This window comes from Lissotriton vulgaris, chromosome 4_1, assembly GCF_964263255.1.
Source record: "Lissotriton vulgaris chromosome 4_1, aLisVul1.2, whole genome shotgun sequence".
Taxonomy (NCBI): domain Eukaryota; kingdom Metazoa; phylum Chordata; class Amphibia; order Caudata; family Salamandridae; genus Lissotriton; species Lissotriton vulgaris.
In genome coordinates, this window is record NC_141691.1 from 816625658 (window position 1) to 816653495 (window position 27838).

The following is a 27838-nucleotide window of genomic DNA, read 5'->3' on the forward strand; positions in this document are numbered from 1 at the left end:
TATTTTTGCCCACAGGGGCGTGATGGGTGATAGAATTAAGAACATGACACACATACGGGATGTTCATGTTTCATATGTGCAACCTGGTTTCTAAGGTGTCGGATGGGAAAATGTAGTCCGGTAATTGAATTGTAATACCGGTACGTACGAGAAGCTATTTTTTTTTAATGAACTATTTCACAGAGGACACTAGTATTATGCTCTTTATTTAAAATGAATGCATTATGTACTTTATAATTGAACTGATACCCACTGGGGTGTTTCTGAAACAAGGTAGCTTGTCAAAATTTAAATAATTGGTGAACATGCATGTTAACTTTTATGTATGCCGACATGGGCAGGATGGTTGATCAAATCCGGTAATTCACCCATATCAGCATATACTGAAAGCTTGTGTAACCGGGTTTCTATGGTTTCCGATGGGAATCATGGGAAGTGTGGTCCGGTAATGAAATTGCAATGCCGGTATGAGTAAAAAGCTACAAGTTGTTGAAATAATGATTTTCACAGCGGGCGCTATATTATACCTGTGTATTTACATGAAAAGAATGTATTTACTTGCTCTATAATAAATATGAAATTCCACAGAATGACCGCAATATGATTTATAGAAATCTTTAGTCATTATCAGTGAAATGAATGTCACATGATGCTTTGTTATGATATAACTTTATTGATGTCTCAACACACCTGTACTGCTGAGCAAGCATGGGATGCTGCGAAACGCGTAGGGTGATTTTGTCAAATAAACCTCACTAAGGAGCATACTTGGGCCTCAGCGTGTTGTCTGGATACCTTAGAAGACGACTGTTGTTGGAGATGGAGATATATATACACACTCACACACACATGCTGGAAAAAAACAAAAGTTAAAGTGATGTTATAGTAAGGTGAATATCTCAGCGGCAACATTAACGTTTTGAGCTAAAAAAAACACTGAAATTCACTAGTTATAGTGAGCAGAACTAACTATAACTGCCCCCCCCACCCTTCTCTGTGTATGACTTCACATATTACATCCCTGATGACAAGTTCTATGACATCATTTATGACATCCTCGATGACATCTCCAATGGCGTTTTTGTATTTGGTATGATATTTCTCCCCTGCCTAATACCACTTTATTAAATTGGCAATAGGTAGCGAAAAATATTCATAAGTTTCTATATGTTTAAAAACATGTACAGAGTACTCCTGTACTGCCTCAGAAGTACAATGGTACAAAACAGAAAACAAATATGTTAAAAAAATTAAAAATACACTGTACTACCCAATATTTTAAAAATATAGTGTACTGCAGTGTATTTTCTATTTTTAACATATTTAAATCTTCACAAAAAAGCCTATAGAGTAACACAGTAGTACTTGCAAATTACTGTGCTACTTAAATTTTTAAAAAAATAAACTGAGCAGTTGTCCCTAAACTGCTGTAATACTATTAGAAAATATAAGTACATTTCTCTACCTATTAACACTTTAATAAAGTGGTAATAGGTAGGGAAGAATAATAAAACCTACTCCTTACTTAGATCTAAGACCCTAAATCAGAAAGTAGTCAAACACAAAGTGCAGCCAAAATGTGTTGGAATCGATATGGCTATTTACTTTTGGTAAACACAGCCATTAGCCAATCACATAATGCCTTATCATGTGCATGAACCACAATATACCACACATGTGCCACAGTATACGTGGCACAATATATAACTAATTATTGTAAACATTATACCTTTAATTCTACCTACACTATTTACACATACTAGCAAAAATTACCATTTACACCAAATAATGTATTTTCCACCACATTACATCTACATCAGTTGACACACTTTCATGCTATGTCTGTTTCAATTACCACGCTCGACTGTACCCCACTACATTCCTCCGTTCTATGCTACTCCATTCTACGCTATTACACTCTATGAACTCTACTCTGTGCCACTCCACTTTATGCTATTACACTGTATACCATTCCACTCTGTTACTCCATTATATACCCAACGCCACTCTTTGTGAATCCAGTGTACGCCACTCCACTCTACCGCACCCTATTCTGCACCACTCCACTCTACACACTACACACTACACTGTACACTCTACACCACTGCATTTGCTGATAATCTAGCATATGCCATTACACTGTATGCCCCTCCACTCTATGCTACTTCTCTGTACCACAAACTACTGTATGCTATTACACTGTATAACACTCCATTCTACAGCACTAAAATCTACACAACTTTATTCTACGCCAATCCACTTTACCATACTAAACTCTGTGCTTTTCCACTGTATAACTCTACACTCTATGTGACTCCACTCTACAACATTCCACTCTATGCTGCTCCACATTACGCTATTACACTGTACGCCACAAAAATCTACCCCACTACACTCTACCCCGCTCCACTCTACAACACTCTACTCTACAGTATTCAACTCTACAACACTCTATGCCACAACACTGTATGCCTCTCCACTCTACTCTATTCCACTGTACACCACTACATTGTATCTCACTCCACTCTATGCCACTCGACTCTACGATTGCTCCACTGTACGCCACTCCACTCTACGCAATTCCACTCTAACCCTCTCTATCCTATGCCACTCCACTCTACCCCAATCCAGTGCACGCTATTCCACTGTACGCCACTCCAGAATATGGCACTCTACTCTATGCACTCCACGCTACACTATTACAATGTACGCCACTCCACTGTAATTCACTCCACTCTACAACACTCCAGTGTACGCTGCTTCACTCAATGTCACTCCACTGTACCCACTCTATTCTACACTTTTCAACTCTACCCCACTCCACTCTAACACACTCCACTGTATGCCATTGTACTGTACACCATTCCACTGTATGCTATTCCACTGTATGCTGCTCAACTGTACACACTAAAGTCTACCCCACTCCAGTGTGCACTACTACACTGTAAGCCAATAGACTCTACACTTGTCATGTAGTTCATAATAATACATAGGATCTGTGCATTTGTACGTAACATAAACTAAGGTATTGGTGTCTAAACTGATTCCAGACACCCCCAAATGATGTGTTAGCCTATAGCCCAGCTAGCTCACAGTGCCACTATAATCCCACAAACTTTACCAAGGAGCAAATAGTTTCTGGCAACCATAGAACATGACAGCCCTTGATCCTTTAGGGATCGTGAAAACGGTAAAATACTTTTTGACCAGTCAATCATGCTCACTTAGTCTCAGAGAGATACACAGAATAAACAGTGGGAACGTTTTCAATCAGCATTTATTGAACCAGCGTCATTTTTGTATAAAACATGTTTGCTGTGACAATCATTAGACAGAATGTTTTTTAAAAGATTATAAGCACAAATAGAGTAAATAAAAGGTATAATTCTATAATGTTTCTAAAACAGTGAATATATGCAGGCATTTAAACATGACAGTAATTAAGCGTACTCCTATGATGCAGATCCTACCTAAGTGTACCTAGCATGTATGTGGGTGTAAGGCCAAGAATTCCCTGGGAAAGAGCCAACCCCATTACCTGATGGGAGAGAATGAGGACCCCGTCTTGGTCACATGTTGGACACCCAGCAAGGAATATCAGACTGCTGCGTGTCTTGAAGCTGCTGCAGGCTGAGACCTCAGTGTCTTGTGTCAGCGAGAAAAGTTATCCAGTGCTCATCCAGTGAAGGTATGGTTCTTTTATACTATAAAGATAGCCTCAGGGTTCTTACCACAATCGACATGTTGTGAGTATGATTATGTAAATGAGCTTAAATCAATACTTGCAATTATGCTTTGCAATTATGCAAAGTAGTTCTATGAAGATGACCATGACGTTTAAACTGAGTAAGTTAGTTCTGTTATGTACGTTATGTGCAAGGGACTTGTCTAAGAAACCTCATACATAATAAATGAGGCTAGTTTCAAAGAAACCAATCAACATTTATTCAGCACATACCTGGGTAAAAGGTCAGTGCTAGAACCATTTGCAGACCATGGATGTCGCAAACAGTTCCAAAGCTGATGACTTCCATGTTTTTTTGGAGTGTCCGGCGTTGGGATTGTTTTGGAAAGGGATTGGGAATTTTCTTTGCAGGATTTTTTACTTGAATATAGTGGTTAATGGGTCTTTAGTTTTTTTTGCTGACGATTGCGTTTCAACAAAGGACCTGGCAGTGAGGGATAAAGGACTATTACTATGTCTTATTCTGTTGGCACGTAGAGAAATCTGTGTGAAGTGGAAAGATCCAACCCCCCCAAAAACGGAAAACTGGCTCAAATTGGCATTGGCAATGGCCAGCATTGACCTTGCTGGCCCTAGCAGCACTCGGACTAATTTCTGGCAACCCCTTATTAACCTGGGCCAAGATCTAAGGCTGTTTAGGTAATAAACAGTGCAGGCACCCGGTCCTGTGATTACACCATAACTCCAGTGTAAGGAGTTGGTTGGGAGACCTAAGCAATTGCAGTTGGCCGGAGGGTGCCCAGAGACACAACAACAGCTGTAACACTCTGCTGTACGCTTATAGGTGAGATGAGGACACAAAAAAAAGAAGAAAAAAAAGAACCGTTGCAGACCAAGGTAGGACAAATGTAGGTGAAAAGTTGATTTGCTACTTAGGCCTAGGTTGGGGTACATAATGCACTATTTCACTGTATGCAAGTCTACTGTACGGCACTCCACTCTATGCTATTCCAATCTATGAAACTTCACTCTACGCTCCCCACTCGATGCTACTCTAATATATGCTACTCTACTGAATGCTACTCCATTGTACACCACTTTCTCTATGCCACTCTACTCACCCTACTCCACTCTTCCTGACTCCACTCCACCTCACTTCACTCTATGCCACTCTGTATGTCACTCCACTCTAACACACTGTACTGTAAGTCAATGCACTGTGCACAACTACACTGTACACAATCCACTGTAAGCTGCTCAACTTTACTTTAGTCAATGCCACTGCACTGTACACCACTACACTGTATGCCAATCCACTCTACACTACTCCACTGTACTCAGCTCACTGTGCGACACTCCACTCTATGGTATTCCACTCCACAGTACTCCACTCAAATATGCTGTATTCCACTGTACACCACTCCATTGTACGCCATTGCACTCTACACAACTCTACTCCACCCCACTCCACACTACGCCACTCCACTCTACCCCACTCCACTCTATGCCACTCCACTCTACTCTACGCCACAGCATTCTTTGCCAGCTCAGTTCATACATCTGCATACTATGCTGGTCCTCTGTACGCAATTCTACCCTTGCCACGATAGTCCGCGCTATTGCACTCCATGCCACCCCCTCTACACTACCATACTCTATGATGCTCCACTGCATGACACTCCACTATTCGATATTCCACTTTATACTACTCCCCTCTACCACAAAGCAATGAACACTATTACACTGTACAGCACTCTATTCTACAGCACTAAAATCTATGCAACTCTACTCTATGCCAATCCACTCTACCGTACTACACTCTATGCTATTCCACTGTACGACTCTCCACTCCATGCGTCTCTACTCTACACTATTTCACTATATGTTACTCCACTCTTTTTTACTACATGATATGCCAGTAACACTCAATGTTATTCCACTCTACACCACTCCACAGTAGACTATTCCACTCTACGCCCCTCCACTCTACACCATTCCACTCAATGTCCCACCACTATACGCTAATCCACTGTACGCCACTCTACTCTATGACACTCCACAGTACGCCTTTACACTGTACTCAACTACAGTCTACCCCACTACACTCTACCCATCTCCACTCTACAACAGTCCACTCTACCGCATTCCACTCTATAGCACTCCCCTCTATGCCACTTCACTTAATGCCCCTTAAGTCTACACTATTCCTCTGTATGCCATTACACTGTACCTCTCTCCGCTCTATGCCACTCTACTCTACGCTAATCCACTTTACGTCACTCCACTTCATGCTATTTCACTCTAACCTTCTTTACCCTACATCACTTTACTCTACCCCACTCCAGTGTATGCTATTCCACTGTATGCCACTTCAGAATATGCAACTTTACTCTATGCACTCCATTCTATACTATTCCTATGTATGCCACTACACTGTACTTCACTTCACTCTATGCGAGTCCACTCTATAACACTCCACTGTACGCCACTTTCCTCGATGCACCTCCACTGTACACCACTCTACTCCATGCTATTCGACGCTGTGTCACTCCATTCTAACACACTCCACTGTATACCACTGTACTCTACACAACTCCACTGTACGCTAATCCACTGTATGCTGCTCAACTGTACACACTCCAGTCTACCCGACTCCACTCTGCACTACTACAATGTACGCCATGGGTACTTGCAAAAGTGTTCATAATGGCCACTAAGTTTGGGCTGCGATGTGACCGAGAGCCGCATTGATGCCAGCGGGTCGATGGTCCGGGGGGAGGTGGTAAGGTGAGTATAGTGAAAACAAAGCATATACAATTGCACAACATGAAAACAAAAAACTTGGGATTTATCCCAGCTTCCACACTTACCAATTTGTGTGATCCTAGGTAATTGATTTATTTCACTTGTCCCTCCTTTTTCTTCATTGTCACATATAAGACGACCTCAAAATAGTTGACTTCAGGATGTGTGCTGTACCAAACATTCTCCTGTGCTTGATTTAATAAACTACAATGTTGTTCATGTGTAATAGGTACCTAGGGCAACCTAAGAGTGTACATACCAACCGACTTGTTCTTAGTTCACTATTAGCATTGTTGTCAGTGTGGGGGGAAGAATTAATGTTTCTAAATTCATATTTTAATACCATCACTTTAAAAAATACTTCTCAATGCACGGATAAATTCTGATATACTAAGGTGAAATGGTTCCACCTGTTAATGAAATACACTTTTTGAATTTTGAAGAGACCTTATCATAGTTTTTCACTTTTGCTGCAAGATGGCTTTGAAAATGAAGTTGTTCCTAAAGTTAAGGAAAGTATCAGATTTGTGTAGTAAAGATAGTGAAAGTGCCCTTTAAAGAGATCAATTTCCAAACTGTCATCAAAGTCCTCATACCTCACAACTCTATGATGGAAATGACAAGCTGCACAGTCTCTCAGACATCAAACTAGCCACTTAAAGTCATCCTACATGTTGCATCATGCTTCATCAGAAATGTATCCACATCAGCTGGGACTGCGCTTGTTCACTTTACCTGCCGGCACCGTCTTTAGGAACAACCACATCCTCTACAAAGCATCCCTCCCCATCTGACTGAAAAGCTTTCCATCTTTGGCATCTCTTCCCACACCCACAGACAGGAGAGCATCCGAGTGGAGATGACAAAATATAAAAAAGAAAAAAGTAGAAAACAAGCCTTCTCAGTCTATGCACCTAGAACCTGTACCAACATACACCTTTACATCAGGACCGCCTCCTCCTGTTCTGAATAAGCCAAAGACACACTGCTTCAACAAACACTCTGACTCCAGTGCTTCAAAATGTTCTCCTTTCCCTCTAAGAACTCTGCAAACATGACCAGCTCACACTGTAAATGATTGCTGGTCATATTCTTTGCTTCTGGCCTTGCTCAGGGCTCCGTGTCTCTTGGCTATGCTTGTGCTCTATACGCATACTGACATACATGCTTTATATGATATCTACTTACGTACATAGGTTGAAGTGAAAAGGTGGTGTTTTCAGTCCTCAGAGTTTTCCTTAAGTCTCAGGTGAAGAAGAATATGTTGCAGGGGAAGAGGCATCTGAATGAAAATGTTTGATAGTGAATAGCTTATGCTAAGCCACTGTCAGTTTTGGGAGGCTGACTCTAAGCTTCTGGTCAGCTTGTAGGGATAGAAGAACCATATATGGGTCAATGTAATCCATATTTCACAATGTAGAGTGTATTTAATGATATTCTTTCTCTGACTAGGGATAATGGTAGCTCTTCGTGCCAGGACCAGGTAAGATGGAGCCAACTAGTAGTACAGGGCCCTCTATGTCTTTGCAAGTAGCCCAGTACAGAGGGCGCTGCAATATACCAGACAAAACATTACTATAGGCATCGTGAGCAGGAAGGCATGCTTAGTGGTAGGATCTTTGGTGATGGCATTGATTTAAGTTATGTAGGAGAGGTACAGGTCCAGACTGAGAATCAAAATCAGTCCTGGTAAAAATGTTCATATTAGCCCTGCTGCCTTCCTTTCTTTTTCTTTCCTGTCTGATTCTTTCCAATCTCTCTCTCTCTCTCTCTCTCTCTCTCTCTCTCTCTCTCTCTCTCTCTCTCTCTCTCTTCCTCTTTTTCTCTTTAGTTCGGTCTCCTTTAGCCTTCTGTGTCTACTAGAAAAAAAGCTCAGGAAGCTTGGGAAAGAGACAACACCAGTGTACTTTCACAAACTGTCCTTCAATTGTTTCAGTCTCCTGGGAAATGCCTATTGGGTTGAATGGCTAATCCAGCCCAGGACACATCTGTATAAAAGAAAACCCTTCTTCACATCGATGAAGGAATTAGGCCTAGAAAAGCTGATCTGCTGACAAGACAGAATGATGTTGCACAGACTTAGAGCTTTGTCATTTTCAGTTGGTGGCAATATCATTTCAAATGACTTCTGATCACACATGTAACCCTGGCAGAGGTTTTGTTTCAATACTTAAAAATCACTCCTTTGTGAGCCAGTTCCAGCTTACAAGGTTTTTAACATTTGACAGTATGTGGCTAGTTGAAATGAATAAAGAAAATTCTACTGCATAAAAAAATACCAGCTGAAACCAAGTGCTGTACAAATGATCTTATTAAATTCCAAAACCAATAGCCACTTCTACAATGAAAGTTTTCTCTCTGGGATGTCAGTATGTGCCTTATAAGATAATTCTGAGCCACTGGGCTAAAATAAAACAAATAAACAATTGTAAGTGAACATCTGAAAGAGAATCCCACTATGGTTCTAATTAGGCCTGAACATAATTCAAATTAGGAATGCTGGGTTGCAGACATGATTCACTGGGCAGGTACATCCATACTCATCCAGTGACTGAATCAGTCTTGAAAATGAAACATCACTAGTGATGTTTCTTGCCAACATAAAGCTGACAAGCTAACAGGTGGATATCTTGAAATATGGATAACACTTACAGGTGTACTATTGTCCTTCCCTGGACAGGGTAGGAAGCTCTGCTTGCTGCCTGGCACCACTGGGCTGTCAGGACTTGGCCTCTCACGGGGCGATTACAGGAGCTGTTCAGCCTGCAGGAGCCCCACACTCCTTTGTAGTCAGATACCACCCTGGTAAGGAAGGTGGCCCTGACAGATGCCTGGATCCTTGGCCTTTGAGGACTAGGCAATCCAGGCAAAAGCCATGACTTTGCCCACCTCTCATGGGGGTTACAGGAGCTGTTCAGCTTGTAGGAGCCCCATACTCCACCAGGGTCTGACCACACCTGGCTAAGGTTGGGAAGGTGGCCCTGCCTGGTGCCTGGAGACCTGGCCTATGGGGACTGGTACTCCCAGGCAAAAGACAAGCCTTTGTCCATCTCTCACGTGGGATTAGGGGAGATGTTCACCCTGCAGGAGCCCCAGACTCCTCCCTGGTTCAATGCCACTGGCTTGGCCTTCCCATTGGGTCCTGTCTCTGTTCCACACCCTAGAGGGGCACGAAAGTCCTCCTCAGACTGCAGTCACCTTGCTCGAGTAGGGACTGTCTCCCCAGTACATCGGCTAAGGGTGGCCCAGGTCATTGCCTTCCACCTTCTTGGTGTCCAAGCTTGAAAGCGAAGGAGGGTTTGTCACATGGCCCATGGTGACATTGTCGTCTTCTCTAAGTTAGAATGAGCATGCTGCAGCTTTCCCGCTGCTTTGCGCACCTTACTACACAACTTTATTTTTGCAATTATTTCTAGGGCTATTTTCACATGAGAACTCATCGCTGTGTTCACACTCTGCAGGTTCCTGGGATTTTGACTGAACACTGTGAGCAAGGTCAAACAACAATGCCCCTTGCTACTTTGTTCTGGCCTGACCTTAGCCCCTAGACAAAACATACCAATGCAGCTGTTGTTTGGGACAACGTACTTTGGTTTTATTGGAATACAGGAACAGGTAGCACACTCTTAGAGAGGGACCTTTCCAGGGAGAGGAGCGAGAAAGCACCTACGATATAGGTCTACCATCTATAGGCTAAGGTTTTGGGTCTGCTGACAAAGCCCAGAGATCTTCTAATATATAATAATACTGCGTCTTAGGAAAGGGAGAGAGGTTAGGCTCTATTGTCCTTTTAAGATGATATCTCCCTTCATGATTTATGGACTAGCTGCTATGCTGACTGTATTAGTACTATGCATTTTCCTGCTTGTTGTGGCATGTATACTGCATGTTAAGACACGTTAGTTAAAATAAATATTTTACACTTTTTTGTGTCGCTCTCAGATCTTATTGTGGACAAGTACAAGAGTCCGAGCGAAAAGGGTGTGTCTTGTACAGCAATTTCTGAGAGATCTGGGAGTGTTGTGTTCTGCGGTGTCTTATCATTTGTTTCTCTGTGAGTGAGTAGGAGAGCAAGTGAGATACTAGCTAGTCGGTCCTGGCCTCATGGGTACTAAGGTGGTAGGATGACTCAGTCCCTATATGCTATGGTCCTATAATCCTGCGCGTAGTTCTGTTTTTGTGCAGAATCCCTGCAATAGGTTAAGCTCCCAATCAACCGCCTCTCCCCCTGGACCTACCTAGAAAGTCATGTTTCTCTGATTATTAAGCCCCCACAAAGTAGGGGCTTACAGAACCCAGGGGGAGACACAAGTCAGAGTTAGCTGCTCTGGGGCAGTACACCAGTCACCTGGTCGGCCAGCCACTCACAGGTCATCTGGTCAACCAGCCACCGGCTGGTCATCTGGTTGGCCAGCCCAGCAACCAGATGGCTTGGGCTGACCTGGCGACAAAAGTGTTCAGGCAACAGTCGACAATAAGGCTGGAGTTCAGGAGACTCCTTTATAAAGCCATTGACCAGCTTCCTAAGAGGCTGGCGTTCAGGAGACTCCTTTATAAAGCTACTGACCATCTTCTTGCCTCAAGGTGACTCTGCAGGTGTCCGTTCTGGCCATCTGATCACCCTACTGACCTATGAGAGATCTGGTCACCCTACTGACCGATGAGAAATCGTGACTCCACCCCGGCACTCAGCAGCGCAGCACGGGAGGGGGAGCCCCCTATGCCAAATTTCACGAAGTGGATGCAGCCTCCCATGGGCCCGCAGCCCGTCCCTCCCTCCCACTGACCTAGTGGAATTGGGAACCTAGGTGGGTTCAGGTGCCCAAGAAAGAAGACAAAAGCTTGACTCTGGGGGTGACTTTCAATAAATGGCAGCAAGGTAGCTACTGTGCTATTCTCTAAACCCTGACCTAGAATCAGGTCGTCTATCGATAATTTAGCACCAGGTGCCCCATCAACATGTGGTGCACTAAGGGCAATGGAGGTGGCCACCTTTTGCCCACACTCCAGTCCCTCAGCAAGCAGCTCTATATACCGGCCCAAAGGCACGCTATTCCAGGCCAACCAAGGCTCCGTGGTACTGCATTATCATTATGGTTTGGAGGTGTTCTAACTTAGAGGTGTTCAGTCATAATCTCACAGATGGCAGCTTCACCACATTGCCCCCTCAGCCAAGCAAATCCTCATGTGTGGGGATTTCACAAAGGCTAGTGCAGCAAGTCACCTTGCTATGCTGCCCTATGTCAAAGTAAAAGGGCAGAAATGCACCATATTTATTAAATACAGTGCATTCCTGTCCTTTCTCTTAGCGCCAACACAAGCACCCTTGCACTGTGGTGCAAGGGTGCCTGTGTTGGAGGTAGCATTGTTTTTGTGCAGTAACGGGCACCTTCCTGCACAAAAACAATCCTGAGAGACGTTTTCCTCTTTCTATGTGTGCTGCAGAATATAGCACAAATGGAAAGAGGAATACATGAGGAAAAATAAAGTTATTTCTCCTTGTTATAGCTCACCTCGGGAGACGTAAGGTTTTGGCACTTCCCAAAGGTAACATGGTCTTGGGAAAGCATCAGAATCCATGGATTTTGCATGGGAACACTCAAAATGACACCCATTGAATGCCTCCTGAGCACAGAGTAAGACAATGCAGCGATTTGCGCTGTCTTGCCTTACGCCTTATCTGTGAGGCCATTGAAAGCCACGCAAAGTGGCCTTGCATGACCTCATAGGTATGATTTTGTAGTTTACACCACTGAAGCATCACAAAAAGTGATGATCCAGTGGTGCAAAAGGCTCATGAGTGTGTCCGCAAATGTCTAAACTTGTGGTTCCTCTCAAATGCAGCAACACATCATCAGTAAAGTAAAACTAACCTGTCTCAGTCTAAGTCCACCTCATGTTCCCTGTTAGTGGGTGTCCAACCCAATGCTTGATGAATTCTGCTTCACATTGATAGGAAGAGCTGATAGCGAAGGATCAAAAAGCGACATTGCTATAAACACTCAACAGCATCCAACCCAGTTGATGGTTCCTTAGAGGGGATCTGCCTTCCAGGGCGGCCAACCTTCCTGCCATGTTGACTCTTACGGGTGGACTGCATGGATCCAACTGTTCACTTCTCTACGGTTTCACTGTCTCTTCAAAGTTCATTTCAACTTTTCCTGATAGTAGTTGTTGGCTATTGTCTCATGCCCATATTTGGCCATAGATGTAGTTTACCACCTGCTTTGGGCTGCATTTCCACGCAACCCGACATCAAGTAGATCCGATCCTGGTGCACAGAGGGATTCTACTGGCCTAACACTGCCTACCATGTGAGCCTCAATCAGAAGGAATTTGGTCCTGTGATCTACACTGGAGAGTAGGTCTTCTGTATGCCACATTTTCCGCACCCACTGCAGGAAAGGGATTTGGTGCTGGGCACCTACCTCTTCACTTGCCGTTACTCACGAAATCCTGGTTAATTTCTTTTCCTCCACTTAGTAATGTGCTTAAATTCAGCGAAATCGCTACATCTGCTCTGAGGTTATAGTCAAAATGCTAAAGCATGGAGGAGCTGGACAAAGTTTATGGACACCAGAAAGAGAGAACCCTCTTTCACACAGTGTTCATAGCAGCACATACTTTCCCAGATAGGAGACCAAAACCTCCAGGGGCCAGTATGGAAACCAGCAGCCAAAGGCAGGTACTGTACCTTCCCAGCCCCAGCTACAGATGTAGGCACAAAAAGCGGTGCATGCTCTCAGCTGTGGAACACCACAGACATAGCCAGATGCATGGCAGGTGCACTGGAAGCATACCTCTGCAGAGAGACTGAGGGAGGCCCATGCGATGGGCGATTAGGAGATCCTTGGGAGAACAAAGTGAGCAGAGCCCCATGCAACAGTACCAACTTCACCCCAGGGTGATTGATGTTCAAGCACCCATCAAAACCCTGGGAGGAACCAAGGGCCGCAAACCTCAATGTGCATTTAAAATTCTCGATGATCAATGTTTTCGGGAATTCACACTGATTCTCACAGCTAGCTATGTTTTTCATCGATGCACAAGCCAAATGATCCACCGCCATGAGTCACAGGTAACTTTTGCAATGTTTGCCTGCCTGCAGGTACAGGAGAGGCAGGAGGAAGTCATCACCAGTCATCCACTGCCCATGCAGTGAGACAGCACAGCCCCCATTCACGCTTCCCTCTGGAATTCATCCTACAGAATTAAAAAAAGTGTTTCCAGGCCATCCCACTACTGCAGCAGGCAAGCAAGAAAGAGTCTCCCATGGTGGCAGAGACAGGAAGCTCCACTACGAACCTTCCCAGGCAGTGCCACATAAGTCTCTATACTACAGTCTTGCCACACAGGACCAGTCCACCAGGCAATGAGGGAGAGTAGCCCCACCTACACATCAGTCATCCGCTTCCCACTTTGGTGGGTGGGAGCCTGGGCTCGAACGCTGCATTTTGAGAGTCCCTAGCTTAGGTGGCAGCCCAGAGCCATGCTAGTGGACAGGGGCTCCCCTTGCCCACCAAGAGGAGAAGAGCCAGGTTTCCCCACACTGTCAAAGTGACTCACACGCTTCTAGCACACATGTGGAATCGCCAGCTTCAGCAGGCAGCATCTCCTCCCACCCTTGTAAGGAGCTCATATTGGTTTCAAAGGGCTTGCCTTCTCCACCTAGATGACACGGTGTTCCCTCATGGCTCCCGCTCCTTTACATCAAGGTTGCCCTGCCACCCAAGACAGGCCACTCTTCAGTCACTTGAAATTTGGGCAGGTCTGGATCAGACTTGAGAGGGCCCATGTGGCAGGCACTTCAGGGGTCGCTCCTCAGGGAGACACTGCAATTTAATTACCCCAGGTGAGTACCCAGAGAGCATAGGTTCTCTCAGGAGGACTAGATCTCACAACGTTCCCCACCCAAAGGGCCCATGGCGCTACCTGCCCTGGTCCCTCACATGCAGGTTGGGTCTTCCCGGGTGAAAAGCTCATCCAGTGCCCAGCCCTCATCCAAGAACCCAGCAGCCATTGATCGCTCCACTGGACAGAACGCAAAAGGGTAGGGCCAGGTTATGTGCTTTGGGGTTCTGTCTGGGAGACACTCTAGGGTTAAAAGTGTCACTGTGAGTATCTTGCACCACTCTATCAATAAGGATCCTTTTGCATGTTCACCTATGGAAACCTTGTTATGACATATACTTCCTCTAGATGGTGAAGTATGATCATCTTCTTGGTGCTCACCAGAGCCGTTGCCGACACCAGCAAGGACCTCAATACATCATCCAAGGACCTCACTAAACCATCTAATTGATAGTAGTGATGGACAGTGTGTACTATGGGCAGAGATTTCATCAACACAAGCTTATGACCCGCTCTTACTGGATATTCCTCGTTCAGCGTAAATTATTGCTATCCCCAATTCTTATCACAAATGGGGTGCAGCAGGTAACCTGTACCTGTCGACAAAGGGTAGACACACGCTGATGCGCTAAGGGTAGCATACATGCAGCCCCGGACATCTAAATGCATCACAGATCTGTTATTGCTGGATCTTGTGTGGCAGAACAACACTGGTCTCCAAGAAGTCAAACACCTACTGCTGCGGGCCACATAACTTATTAGCATGGTGGAATCTTGTTCGTTATCGGTATTAACCAGACAAATCCCTCTTAACAACTAATAATGGTAATGCACCGCCACTCAAAGAATCAGGAAAGAGCTATCAATCTGTCAATGTTTTCTGTGTCCGGACCGAGTGAGGTTTCCTGCTATGAGTCAAATTAAGCCACAGATTCCACTCCTGGTGGTACCCTCTGTTCAATTCCTTCAAGTGTCAGCTTTGCAACCATACTTCACCCGGAACCCAAGGATTTTGTTTCGCACCATCACCACCCCCTTTTCTGAATCGCAGAAGTTGTTCAGCATCGGAATAACTCTGCTGGATCAGTAGTCGGCATCATTTATGCGCGGAACTACGACAGTATCTGATTTTCTTAAAACCTCTGACTTTCGTTCTTGATTCTTGGCAAATGTTTTTGCTTTGATTAGTCTTTTGCAAGTTCAAGAATTTCACCTCTAGTGGCACAATATGAATGCCCTGTCCTCCCATCTTAATCATGAACATAGTTCTGAAAACCAATAAAATAGAACCAGAGAACCAAAAGAACCATTATTCCTAGCTGAACATTTTTTTTTAAACATCTTTTTATTGAAAGAAAAAACAGTTCCATCATAGTACACATTTTGGAGCAGCGAAAGAGCAGTATTAGCTCACAGTGTGAGAATCACAGCAGTCCAATTATTAACAATTATAGGGATGATCCACCTTAAGTCCAGTGTACCCTCTAGCCCGGCTTCCGGCCTGCAGTCCGTCCCCTGCCCATCTAACCACCCTCCCTCAAGACCTTCCCTCCTCCCCCACCCCCCCTTCAGAAATGCAGACCGCAATTAATCTAAAGAACCAGAGTCTCTCAGGAAGGAGGGGACACAGACATGTCACGGGCTAAGACCGACCGGGCAGGGCCCCCCTACTCATCCTCCGAGGCGTCCAGCCACTCTCCTCTGTACCTTCTACAGGCCTGCCAGATCTTTTCCCACTTTCTGGGGCAACGACTGCTGGTATAAATGACCTTTTCCGCCCTCTGGCACCAATCCAAGTCCCGTTCCCATTCCTCTACTGTTGGTAGCAGGTCACTCCCCCAGAGACGTGCGATATTTCTCTTCGCCACCATGCTCGCACAGGCCAACCACACCTTATCTCTCTTGGGCCATGTTATCTCTCCCGTGACCCCCAGTATATGCCACCTGGCTTCCAGCGGTACCTCTGCTCCTACCACCTCCTCCATTATGTCCTGCAACCTGACCCAGTAGGAACAAATTTTGGGGCAGTCCCAGAGGATGTGGAAGAAAGTACCCTCGTACCCGCACCCCCTCAGGCAGAAGTGTGATGTCGCGTATCCCATTTTGAATTGCACCGTGCGTGGGGTGTAAAACCTATGGAGTATGCGGAGCTGTACCAGACGGAATCTTGTCCGGATCGCCACTTCCCTGGGGCACTGTAGGGCCTCACTCCAATCATCGTCTTCTAGTAAGCCCAAATCAGATTCCCATTTTTCCAGCAAAGGCCCAAGTGTATCTGGGGGGTTATTAATTAGTTTCTTGTAGGTGAAAGATATAGCCTTATCAATCATCGGGTCTAGAACTAACCTGTCTTCGAGCGGGGCATACTCAGGCAGCTGGTCTCCTTGTGATAAATGCGAGTTTATGGCATGTGTAAATTGCTGGTAGTGGAGGAATTCGCCAGTCCCCATCTGGAATTCAGAATGCAAAACCGTGAACTCCACCACTCGTCCCCTCTTCCAGACATCACCCAATAGATCTATGCCAATGAGGCTCCATTTGTGCAGGCCACTGACTTTCACTACTTCCTTGAGGAAGTCGCCCTTCAATAGGGGCGTCTGAGCCGTGAGCTTCCTCTCCCAGCCGAGCAGCTTTGTCTCCCGCTTCCATATCTGGACCACCACCGCGGTCTGGGGAGTCAAGGGCAGACTGCGCCGCATCCCTGAGTAAAGGGCCGCCAAATAGGTATCCGCGCCCAGGGCCGCACGATCCATCCGGTATGCCGGTTCCTCTTGTGGGGCAAAGACCCAACCGTTAACATTAGCCAACTGGGCCGCTCAGTAGTAGAGGCGAATGTCAGGGACCGCCAGCCCTCCCTCATAGGGACCGTGCTGCAGCTTACTAAGGGCAATCCGCGGACATCCACTGCTCCATAGAAGGGAACGTTGCTCCGCCTCCACCGCCTTGAATACCTGGTCTGGGATCGGAAAGGGGGAGCTCTGCAGCACGTACAACAGCCGTGGCAGGGCCATCATTTTGAAGAGTACCGCTTTCCCCATGAGGGAGACCGGGAGGGTGCACCAGTGTTGCACGTCGCCGTGTAGGCGGTCGAGTTGTGGTTGTACATTAAGCCGGAAGAACTCCGAGGCCGTCGGCGTAATCCATATACCTAGATAGCGAAACGCCTCTTGCCACACCAGGCCCTCACAACCTACTACCACGGGCGGCTGGGGTCCCGTCAATACAAAGCCAAGGGATTTACTCCAGCTGATCCGGTACCCAGAATATTCCTCAAAGACACGTAATATGGTCATTAGGCGCTGAATCGATTCCGCCGGTCTCCGGGTGTATAACAGGATGTCGTCGGCATAGAGCGAAATACGCTCTTCCCAACCGCCATCCATTGCTAACCCCCACACGCCAGGGTCCGTTCTCACCCAGTGCACCAGCGGCTCCAGTGCCAGGGCAAAGAGGGTCGGGGAAAGGGGGCAACACTGTCTCGTGCCGCGTCCCAAGCGGAACTCACGAGACGTGGCCCCGTTAACTCTGACTCCCGCAAGTGGTTCTGCGTACAGCAGTTTTACCCATGAGCAGAAGTTCGTTCCGAAACCCTGTTTCTCCAATATGGCGTAGATATAGCACCATTCGACACTGTCGAAGGCCATGTGGGCGTCGAGGTAGAGCAAGGATGCCGGAGCTCCCGCGGGCGTGGCGACCGTTTGTAGAACCCCAAACAGCCGGCGCAGGTTAAGTCTCGTGTTCCGGTGGGGCATGAAGCCCGACTGGTCCGGGTGGACCAGTGACTGGATCACCGCTCCCAGGCGCGTAGCAAGGATCTTTCCAAAAACCTTCGTCTCAAAGTTGAGGAGGGATATAAGCCTGTAGGAGCTACAGACGCCGCGCGGTTTCCCCGCTTTGTGGATCACCACAATCGTGGCTAAACAGAGATCCTCCGGGAGGTGACCCACGTCTCGCGCCTCAAGGAGCATATTGCATAGATGTGATGCAATGTGGCTGGCCACACAACCGAACGCCTCTGCTGGAAACCCGTTGGGTCCCGGGGCCTTCCCCGTCTGCAAATCCCCCATTGCCGCCTCCACTTCCTTGACCGTGATTTCGGCCTCCAGCACATCCCTATCTGCCGCCTCCAGGACCGGAAGTTGTAAGGGGCAAGGAAGTCACGTCAATCCTGGCCATTACGGGACGTGTCGGAGCGGTAGACCTCTTCATAGTACCTCGCAAAGTCTTCCGCTATGGCCCTGCTCGAGGTACTCACCGACCCATCCGGGTGCTCTATATTTGGTACCCAGCTACGGTCCCGATCTCTCCTTTCCAGCCAGGCGATCATTCTGTTCGCCTTATCACCCATGTCATACACTCTACGCTGGGTGGGTAGTGCGTGCGCCCGTGCTTTGTCCGTCAGGAGATCCCTTACTTCTTTGCTGAGTAGGCGTGCCCAGTGCAATCTAACTCGGTCCTGTTCCGGGGAGAGCCCCGCTCCATTGTTCAGCGCTGTAATCTCCGCCTCTAAACGCTCAACCTGAGCATATTTATCTTTAAGCCTTCGCCCCACCTTAGCCTGTACAAAATCCCTTGCTACAGTTTTATACACCTCCCACACTATCCCGGGAGAGTCCACGGAGCCTACGTTTTCAGCGAAATATTGATCCACTCTCTCCCCGAAGCGCTCTTGAAAATCCTTATCTTCAAAGAGAAAAGAGTCAAGCCGAGGCGGGACGCTCCAGTCCCGGGTGGACCCCAACAACTGGACCTCTACCGGGGCATGGTCTGAAATTCCTCGAGCATTAAGGCGCCCATCTCTAAACAGGTTCATACTGTCCGTGCGCGTGAAAATATAATCGATCCTAGAAGAGGACCCATGGGCCGCCGACAGGTGCGTGTACTGTCGTAGGTGTGGATTGTGTGATCTCAATAAATCAAGGAGGCCCATTGCTTGCGTGAAGTCCCTGAGGTGGCGAGTCCCCCCCACCCTGCGTGGGTGACGACCTATCCAAGTCTCTGGCCATCACACCGTTCATATCTCCACCCATTATCAACGTTCCCGGCGGCAATTCCAGCAACAACCTCCGTACATCCGGAAGAGTGGACGCGTGCAACCTCGGGGGTATATATAACGAGCAGAAGTTCAGAGGGCGACCCTTCCATTGCGCAGACAATGCCACATAGCGACCTAGGGGATCTAACCAGCTGCGTCCCAGAATCAAAGGCAGGGAATTTTTTATAAGTATACCCACACCCCTGGAGCCTGTCGTAAAACAAGAGTGAGCACAGAGGGTGTACCCGAATCTGTCCAGGGCCCTACAGTTATTCCCCAGCAGATGTGTCTCCTGTAGGAGGACGACATCAGGAGCATGTCGACGGAGGTACTGTAGAACGACCGTCCGTTTGACTTTATTCTGCAGGCCATACACATTCCAGGATAAGATATTTATATGTTGCATCTTATGTGAGTGCGTAGCTGCCATGTCTTCCGCCGGCCCTTAATGTAGAAGAACCATCCCTCCCCTCCACCCGCTCCTTCCTGTCCCCCAAGTGTGTCGATGGAATCGGAACCATGAAAGAACACAAAAACCACAAGTATATAACTGAACCATGCCCCCTGTTCCCCCCACAACAGCCCCCCACCCTGCTATCCTGCCATTCCGGCCAACCACGCCAGACATCCCCAATCAGCAGAGCGCCTGTAGCCCTTAAAAACGATAACCTTAGGGGTGAGTGGTGCAGCCAATCCCACCCTCCGGGGCACTCCCCCTCCGACCCCCATGAAGTATCATAAACAATCCTACAAACATCCCAGCCAGAAACAAGGGCCTATGATGGATAAGGAACCCTCCTCTAATGTAGATAGCGCCCATCCGCTAGGGCAAGGGCGAACAGCCACCACCAGCACAATAGTCCCTAGAGGACCGATACATACATGACTCCCGCTCAGCACAATCCCCCACCTCCCCTACACGGGGGGCAACACGAGGAGTATACACAGCCACGGCAAGCTTTACAGAGTCCTCATACATTACATGTCCATTGGAGATCGTCAGCCAGGGGTGAGATAGTCCAACTCCTCACTCCAAATCCGGAGACGCCGAGAGGCTGCGGGTCCGCCTCCGCGCCCCCGGGGATGGATCCTCTCGATGCTGCCGCATGTCCCCTGGCATGTCCACGGAGGAGGCCGGAAACCGGGGGGCCGAAGTTCTCCAACTACCCTCACCATCCGGGCCTCTTCGTTGTTGTCCCCGCCCCTCCAGCCAGGTGTGCGCCTCCTCCGGGGTGGTGAAAAAGAAGGATTTGCCCTCCGCAGGCCCCTTAAGCCGCACTGGGAAGAACATCATGTAACAGAGGTCGCACTCCCTCAGTTTCCTCTTGACTGCGTCGAACGATCTGCGCTCCTGCCGGACCTTGAGCGTAAAGTCTGGGAAGAAACGTATCGTAGCGTTCTCCACCTGCAGGTCCCCGTGCCGCCACGCCGCCTGCAGGATTGCGTCTCGGTCACGGTAGTTGAGCACTCGGGCAATGATGGTCCGCGGCGGGAGCCCCGGGACCGGAGGCGGGACCGGTGCCCTGTGCGCCCGTTCTATGACAAAGAATTTAGATAGCCTCTTAGGTTTCAGAGTGTTCAATATGAGGTCCTCTAGGAACAGTTCCACGCTGGCCCCTTCCATTTTTTCCGGCACGCCTACCACTCTAAGGTTGTTTCTTCGGGCCCTCCCTTCCTGGTCCTCCAGCCGAGCCGCCATCTGCTGGTGTTGGCGCGTGAGGCGCTGCACCTGTTGTTCCAGCGACTTGTTAGCCCCCTGTAAGTCTGTAATAGCTGCCGCGTGCTGTGTAACCTTTTCCGATGTCTTGTTCAGGTCAGCCCTCTGGAGCGTCAATTCTATGGACATTTTATCTATTTTAGATTCCAGCGTAGTGCCCAGGGATTGAATGGCCTGCATAATGGAGGAGAGGGTTGGCTCACGGGGCTCCTCAGACGGTCCAGGGTGGGGCAGATCGTCACCAGCCAGGCCTGCCGTGTAGTTATCCATCGTATTGGATTGCAGCGTCGTGTTCTTCTTGCCCCGCATGGTCGCAGAAGATGGCAGGCGGTCATTCACAAGCCACTCCACCAGGTCACCACTCAGGCATGGCCAAAGCAGTTCTCAAGGTCCAATCGTGCACGACCAGTGTCCGCGGCTGGTATGGGTCTACTCGCCCGCGAAGCAGGCCCCTCCCGTCGGCCAATTAGAGTATCTGAACGAGAGGACCGGTCGGTGCAACGTCTCTCAGCAAAGGGGGTCCCACCGCCCCACGGGCCCCACCCGTCAGCCAGAAAGGATCGCGAGCCTCTTGTCGAATCTGACTCCACGTGGCCAACTGCACGTATATGGGCTTACTCACAGGTATCCAGCAACTAGTCCATCTCTCCTTGCCATAAGGCGCTCCGCCCACCAGGTCACTCCGTGCTGGCCGGGGCCGCCGTCCACTCCCCACTGGGGCCCAACACTCCGTTCTTACAGGCACGTAGGGGCCAGCCTTGTCCGCCCCACAGGTGTATCGCCTCGTCCCCCGGGCCTGGCAGGGCAGGAGCCTCCCGCCGGAACCCCTGCGCAAGGCCGTTAAACTTCGGCGCCAACCAGCGGGCAGAGCCCCACTCAACTCACTCGACAGGCTCCCGGCTGGTCTTGGCCCCCCAGGTGCTCCAGTGGATCCCGTGCCGCATCAGCCGCCCCAACTCGGTGGGAAGCAAATCGGCTAAGGGCGAGCGTGTCGTGTGTCCCGCCCGTGTCCCCTCAGGAGGCACGAGCCCCGGGGCGCCCACAGCGTCTCCAGCCGTCCGGTCCACTCACCGGGGGGTCAGGCAGGTCGCCTCCCGGTGCTGCAGGCGCCGCTGTCCGGACCCAGTCCCAGCGCAAGGCCGGGTGTCAGAAGGGGCTGCGTTCCACGGTCCAGGGGCTCCCCGGAGGTGGGCGCCACCCCCAACCGCCGTCCATCACCCCTGCTCCGCGCCGTCACTCAAGCGAGGTCGATGCTCCGCCGCTGGGCCACGAGGCAAAGGCTGCAGCAGGCCTGAAAACTCCGACCTCCCTATCTCCGCCTCCCGGGCCTGGATCTGCACCGGGGAAGGGGACAGCAGGCGTCGGAGGAGAAGGGCTCCTCGGTTCTGGCGTCAGTTGCCGTGCAGTCGTCGGATTGATGTCGGATTTTGGGGGTCGATAGGATTGCCTCCGGAGCGCCTCACAACTAGGCGGCCATCTTGGCTGCTGCCAGGCCACGCCCCCCCTCCTAGCTGAATATTTAAGCATTTAGTCTGCTTTGAACACTCTAATTTTTTCAAAGTAAATGCTTCGGAGCTCCAGGACACACAGTCAAGAGCATCAAGGGGTATCGGGAAGCAGGAACTGAGACCGCAGCGGCAGACCACACGCTTAATCCCAAAATCCAATGACAAGCTTTTTAACTGAAGCAACTGTAATATAATCTACTGCAGCTGGAATTACTGCGGGTGCTTGCACCAGACTTGCCCTCCAAGGGATCCTCATTAAAGGATTTAAATTGTACTCATTCCAATTACAGGACCTTCAAAAGAGTTCTGTATTGTTATTTTTCATCACTACTTTCTTCGGAGGTGGGTATTAGGTATGCCTACTACCTTCCTTGGATGTGGTGACTGTTACTCAGCCTCCCTCTACCGAATCAAACCCTGATTCCTTGTTACCCGTGGTCACCATGGGAGGCACAGAAAGTACCATTAAAAGTTGATAGGGCCAACATCCATAGGTATTGTCGCCGTCATGGGGACGTGCAATCAGCCTAAGATTATCCAGAATCAGCAAAGTGGCCGGCAAACCTGTATTGGGTTTGGTCTGATAAATGCATCCTGGGAGGTCAGTGTTCCTTAGCATTGTTACCTCTAGAATTACCACAGTTATCTAAGTAACAGATGGATCAATCAAAGAAACCGTAACTGATTTAATGAGCCATTTACAGTTTCACTGTACTGCCCATGTGAATCTTTGAGACAAGCATATGCTACTGGCAAGATCAACTAGATAGCCGCACCTGCTGGATGGGAGGAAGAGCTGCATACTTGTCCTGGACCCACTGTGACACCCCTCTGGAGCTGTCTTTGGGACCCCCTGCTTGCCCATATGAAGCTGGAGGGACAGGACAGTGACACAGGCCCTGGCAGGCCCAGCCTGCTCTGCAACAACAGTAGAGAGAGGCAGGCCAATGTGCAGCCTGAGCAAGACACAGTTGTGTTGTGTCCTGACCTGGTCAGCCAGGGATACTCCACAGAACTGTCATTCCGAGCTGCTGCGGAAATGCACTGGGTAGGGGCCAACGGACAGGAATATGAGGTATGGATCACCAGGCAGCATCCAGGGCTAGTGCCACTCAACCCCATCTACTCTGGTCAGTCCACTGCACAAGCTTCCAGGCTTCTTCGCCTTCGCTCTGTTGAGTGGCCTCCACAAAAGCAGACTGGGCAGGATGGAATCTCTTTACTTGAAACAACTGCCAAGGCTGACCAAGCAGTCCACCCATTAATGGACAAAGTTTTCCCAATCAATCAAAGCACAATGCTGCTAACCCCACCCACCCACTTGAGCATGCCGCCCTGCACGAGGTTGTCAGCTTCACATCCCTGCCTTCTCCCTGAAAGGATTCTGCTTGCCCTTGAGCACAGGGACTCTGAGGCCTGGATACTCGGTGCCAGAGAGGGTATTAGGCAAGTATGAGGGGAGCCTCATTTTGCTCTGTTTCCAGACAACATGGAAGATGAGGGCCCGGTCAGAGCTTCTGAACCTGGGCAAGCAAGGCAAAGCTCCCCTCCTAGCCCTCCCCCCATGGCCTGTAGAACCTATGCAGGGCGCTTTGTAGCATGGCTGGCTGGAGTTGCCCAGAGACAGGGGTTTTCATCCCATGGCCCACTGGACCTGTGACCCGGGGGGAGCCATAGCTTTTTATCAAAGACAAGCAGGGGAGGCTTCCCTTGGCCTGTGGGTCCCTATCTGGGGACTTTGAGGGAAGACGGGTCAGGGAATGGAGCCCATAGCTAGGGTATTCCACCCCAGGGCTCTCTGATCATCTGACCTGGTGCCCAATCCGAGCTTCTTATCCCAAGCAAGCAGGGGAGGCCTCTCCGGACCTATGGGTTGCAGTCCATGGCACTTTAAGACATGGTGGGCCATAGAAGGGAGCCCAGGTCCAGTGCCTTCCACCCCAGGGCTCACCAGAGCTCTGATTCAGGGCACGATTAGAGCTTCTGCACCCAGCCAAGCAGAGGAGACCTACCCTGCTGATCCTGCCCTAGCCACTTTGTGACACAGCAGCTGGAGAAAGAAGCCCATGGCTGGGGGCTTCCACCCCAGGGCCAGCCGGAGTGCTATACCGGAAACAGGTCAGAGCTTCTGAACCAGGACAAGCAGGGGACACCTCCCTGCGACTGTGGGACCCCGTCATGTGCACTTTGTGACACATGTGCCAAATAAGCGAACCCAAGGTTGGGGGCACCCAATCCAGGCAAGCCAGGACTCTGACATTGGGCCCGTTCAGAGCTTTTTATCCTGGGCAAGCAGTGGGGCCCTCCTTGTGCCTGCGGGTCCCATCCTGGCCTCCATGTGGCACAGCTGGCCATGAAACAGAGCCCAGGGCCAGGGATTTCCTCCCCTAGTTCAACCCAGGGTGTGATGGATGGTGTCATCCCACACTAAACAATAACAGGCCATACCATACCATACCATGCCATGCCATACCATACCATACCATACCATACCATACCATACCATACAATAACTATACCATACCGTACCATATTATACCATACCGTACTGTACAATGGCCGGACATACCATACCTTGGCATACTATACAGTGACAAGTCATACCATACTTTACTATACAATGACTGACCATACAGACTATACCAGTCCATACAATAACAGGTCATACAATACCATACCGTATTGTACCCTATTATACCGTACTGTATCACATCATACCATACATACCATACACACTGTGTCATACTGTACAGTACCATACCATACAAAATCAAATCAAACCAATTTTATAAAGCACTGCTAATCACCCACAAGGGTATCCAGGCGCTAAGAGCCAAGGTGCTCGGTTGAATCAGTTGAACATACCATACAATTACAAGCCAAACTATACAATATTATACTATACAATGACAGGCTAGCCCATCCCATCCAATCGCACCCCATCCCATAGCAAACTATAACATACAATACACTGACAGGCTCTGCCATAGTACACCATCCCATACAATGACAGGCCATAGCATACCATACTATACAATAATGGACTGCAACATGCCTTATCATGCTAGACCATAAAATACAATGACAGCCATGCCGTACTGTATAATGACATATCACACCATACTATACAATGACAGCCCATACCATCCCATACCGTACAATGACAGGCCATAACATCCCTTACCATACTGTCAATGACAAGTCACACCATAATATACTATACAATGACAGGCTACACCATATATACCACACAATAACATACAGTACCACCGTTTACCATTTTATATCATACCATATCATACAATGCAATGAAAGGCCATCCCAATCTATACAATGCCAGGCTATTTCATAACAAACCGAGCCGTGCCTAACTCCATGGTGTGCCCCTTTGACTGCCCGCATTGCCACTTCACATGCCTCCTGTTGGACCTGGGGTCTCCCGACCACATAGGGTAGCCTGGCACAGAATTGAAAGGTCTAGCCTAAAGGTCAAAGTGTTAAGCTTGCATCGCACCCTAAAAGTAACCCAGCGTCCATCCACCTCCAAAAGAAGACACTACACCAATTTAGAAAAATAGGAAAAAAGTTATCTTTCCTTCAATTAGTTCGGCTGTTGCATGCATTCTATTAAATCAGCATCTAGATTACTTTCCAGTTACACTTGTACTTGAGAACACACGTTAAAGCACAGGAACAGAATTCAAGAACGATCCTTCCTTTTCATTTAGATTATGATGATGTGAATTGGATATATACCTACATTTATTACATTTCCTAATAGGAAGAAATTAGACTCTGGTGTTAATTCGACACAATAATACTCTGAAAAAGAATTTTATCAGCTGACTGCCTAGTATGCTAATTAAAGATCAAGACAGTACATCATTACGTTTCCTCAGTACAATCACTACACATTCGTTTGAGGTCAAAGTTTAGATTCCCCTTACATTCAGGCTTTAGAATTTCTAAAGGGGGTTCACCCACTTGAAAGAAGCCATTCTTTAATTAAGTCAAACACTGGGAAAGAGAGCTTGTCTCCTCGTTGAATAAAGGCTTCACGTTTCTCTCAGCACAAGCTTCAACCCCCCTCCTCGAGGGTCTTTTTGGACACCAGACTCAAGTTAGCCCAAGACTTTTGGTATGGCTCCTGGGATCTTAGTTCAGTTAGTTTTGTCTCCCCGGCTCTCCTGTGAGTCCTCCTATTTAAGCCGGGGGGGGGGGGAAATAAGGCCGTTCACCACTCGGCTCGACCGGGAGCCCAAGAGCACTGTCTGGCTTCTTACAAGCTCAATTACCCACCTTACTTGTTGTTGGAGGCGGCCACCGCAGATCCGGAGTGCTCAAGCAGGCGGAGATTCTGAAGTTCCACATCCGTCGTTCTCCTCAGCTGAGAGGGCCCTTTGCGGCTGGCACAGGGAAGGGGGTTTCCACTAATTTCTATCGGCAGGGCGGACTTCTGGAGTCCCCTCCCTTCCGCTTGCCGCGAAGTAAGGAACCTCTGTGGGATCGTCCTCCGGCGAGTTTGTCCCGCCTCCCTGCGCTCTTCCCTGACAGCGCTGGGCGGGAATTCACTCGCTTACGCTACCAGCTTCCTCACGGAGAGTGAGGCACCTCTCCCCTCTGCCCTTTCTCCACGCTTGCCAGACCCGTCAACCAGACGCCAGCGGGTCCGGCACTCGGCAGCACCAACCCCACCACAGGGGCCGAAAGTAAGCCTGCAGCAACACCACAAGATACACTAGTTGGGGCTGTGGCAGATGGGGGGGGGGAACTCCACGCTGGAGGGCAAGTTCTGGGGAGTGATGACAGGATGAAAGGAGTCTGGATTTCCGACGACTCCTGTGGCAATTCGACAAGGTCAAGGGGATGATGAAGGAAGTATAGTCCTCTTCCCCTTCTAACGCCTTGTATGCCCTGACACCATAACACCAGTCCAGATTTTCCCTCAGGGGCATTAAAGGTTGTTAGATGCGTTGTCTTCCAGTCGAGGTCAGCATGGCTAGATCCACTGACAGGGGATAATGTCAGTTGTAGGGGTTAGCAGCCCCAAGGGGTAGTCAAACCCTCCCACAATGCACTAGCCTCACTGCTCAATAGCCTAAACTCCTCCGTGCACTCTTACTCCAAACACTTCCCCACAAAATGGCCGCCCTAGTACTGTCCCTTTTATAGGCTAACCTCAGGCTTCCAGAACCAGCTGGAAGGTTCTGGAGTTCTCCTATGTTGTCCTATGGGTC

General features: G+C 48.6%; 1 pseudogene; it reads right to left on the bottom strand.

Moving 5' to 3' along the window:
- Window positions 1-13407: 13407 nt before the first annotated feature.
- On the bottom strand, window positions 13408-13564 carry LOC147722624 (5.8S ribosomal RNA; annotated as a pseudogene).
- Window positions 13565-27838: the final 14274 nt, after the last annotated feature.